Source organism: Chamaea fasciata, unplaced genomic scaffold (genome assembly GCF_029207755.1).
Source record: "Chamaea fasciata isolate MVZ Bird 193981 ecotype frontalis unplaced genomic scaffold, bChaFas1.0.hap1 SCAF_7, whole genome shotgun sequence".
Lineage (NCBI taxonomy): Eukaryota > Metazoa > Chordata > Aves > Passeriformes > Sylviidae > Chamaea > Chamaea fasciata.
Window position 1 is genome coordinate 34,201,992 of NW_027094092.1, and position 2,331 is coordinate 34,204,322.

Genomic DNA, 2,331 nt, shown 5'->3' on the forward strand with positions numbered 1-2,331 from the left:
GGAAGTATTTTGCACAAAGGAAGAGACACATCTCCAGAAGGAACAATAAAGATGATTAATCTGGCAGACAAGCTACTGAGTGGTAGGTTTCAACAGCTTCACGTGACTCTAAAATTGCCTTGTTGATTTAAGACAGTAACTCTCTGCCTAGCACACTTCCTTTACCAAGAAAGGATAACAGTTAATACACCACAAACAGAATCAATATTAAAGAATTGTTTAATATACAGAAAGTCATACAAATTATCACTGCTTGAAGTGCCATATGAGGCCACCGCCAACAACCACAAGTGGGTCATATATTTCCTCAACCAAATGATAAATGATTTCAGGGTAGTGTGTTAGGATATCCATAATTTTAAATACCAAATATTTTAAAACAAAATGTAGCATGAAACAGAAACAGCAAACATAATTATACTATCCTGTGGAGAGAACAAATGGATCTGCATTTTCAGAGTTAGCTACCAACTGGTTTATATATGACATTTTATATAATGTATATAACCCTTCTGACACTTAAGGTACTCCTCTTCTAAGGTCAGGCAGGTCTCCTGAAATGAAGTTACTAAAACAAAGACAAAACAGGGAAATTCAGCCTTTTTTTTATCCCTGAGAAATTTTGTTTCACATATATTGGTGACTGTTACAGCAGATTTGGCATCTTGATTGTCTGAAAACCACTTATTGTCTGAACACCACTTATTGCTTGGTAACATCACTGTGTTCACCGTCACCAGTTCTCAGACATGAGCATAGGACAAGTGAGTTGCATAGAACCAGTGTATGTGAGACATCCTCCTGCTTTGCTGCATTCTGTTGTGTCCTTGAGAAGCAATAAGACAGACTACTTTTTCACCCTTCTAGACAGTAATCAACTCACATTTGCCTCTTTTTAAAATTAAAAGGATTGTAATAAATACATAGACCTACCTTTGTTATTCCCCATTATCATCCTCTACTAGTTTTCATGAAACACATTTTTTCAGAAAACAAGAAGGCAAACCAGGTGTTAGATTATTTATGTTTGACAAATTCATATCATTTAAATAATTAAAACTAATTTGTGTTGAGAGCTACAGTTGCATTTTTATTAGAGAAACAAGTACAAATAGGCATCACTACAGCGCTGTTTATTCAATAATGAGATTAAATGAAATGGATTTTGTAGTCTCAATACTTTGATTAATGTGGCAATTGGAACTTCTGTGCCCTAACAATGTGGAAACAGCTGCTTACCCACTATAAATCTGTAAAACTTTTTTTTTTCTTTAAAGCTACATATTTTAAATTATCCCTAAAATATATATTGTAAGCAAAATACTGAATGCTTTAAGTTTAAACAATATTTGCATTACAAACCTGAAGTTATGTTACTTTTTAATTTAATAACAATTTTTTTTTATTTACAAATAGCAGTATATATGTCTATATGTAATGTAAACTTTCTGCATATCTTTTTGCTTATACAATATAGAGGTTATTGTATTAATCTGTATAGAAAAATACTTTATTTTTCAAAATAATAATAAATTCTAAATTAATTATTCTACAATAGGGAATTACAATTTTAAGAGAAAAATATATGAATTCAGCTACAAGCAGAACGTGCTGTGTGTAAAATTGCCTGCCAAGAGCCAGTTAAAGCAGCACAGTACTTACCCTTTGAACAAAAGGCATCAACATGTAATAGCAAGAAATTATCATAGACTATTAAAGTTTTCAGGAGACAAACAAAAATGCAAAACTTCTGGAAGCAAACATATTTATAGAACTATAATAGAGTATATAGTTCTCTTTTCAATAAAGATTTTTCAACCATTTTTATTAGAGATGCAGCATATGATATGTACAGGGACTGCATTGCACCAGATAGGGACACGCTAAGCCATATTATTCTTGCATTTAAAAAATACCATTTGAACCTCTATCACTTATAGAACAAACCAGTCCCAGTTTGTGAATCTGTGATAAACAGTAGCCCTCAATCCACCCAAAATCCACATCAAAGCATTTAAAATCTGGAGTATGTAGACATTTTGTCTCGAGTGAAACAGACATTTAGAAGTCAGCAGATGGACTAAAGAGTGTCCAGACAGAAATGTGTGAGCGTTATCAATAAACATATAGTAATTTTCATGAACCATCCTTAATTTTTTTTAATGATACTATGACATAGGGATTCAATTCACTGTAAAATTACTAAAATCTTCCAATTTTAATGCTTTCAGACTGTTTATTTTTTTCCAATAGAAAAATAAATCTCATACATTCGAAGTGGTACACAAAAAGACTGGGATAAAATTGATCAGATTTCTTCATAGCACCATT

At 32.0% G+C, this 2,331-nt stretch overlaps 1 protein-coding gene across 5 annotated transcripts in view; it reads right to left on the reverse strand.

The window, feature by feature from the left end:
- Positions 1-201: 201 nt before the first annotated feature.
- The window catches only part of NOVA1 (NOVA alternative splicing regulator 1), a 148,091-nt gene continuing 145,961 nt past the window's right edge, over positions 202-2,331 (reverse strand). For all 5 annotated transcript variants that reach the window (XM_066188358.1, XM_066188353.1, XM_066188354.1 and 2 more), the window contains one exon: positions 202-2,331. This exon is cut by the window's right edge. The gene's annotated coding sequence lies outside the window, so the exon portion shown is untranslated.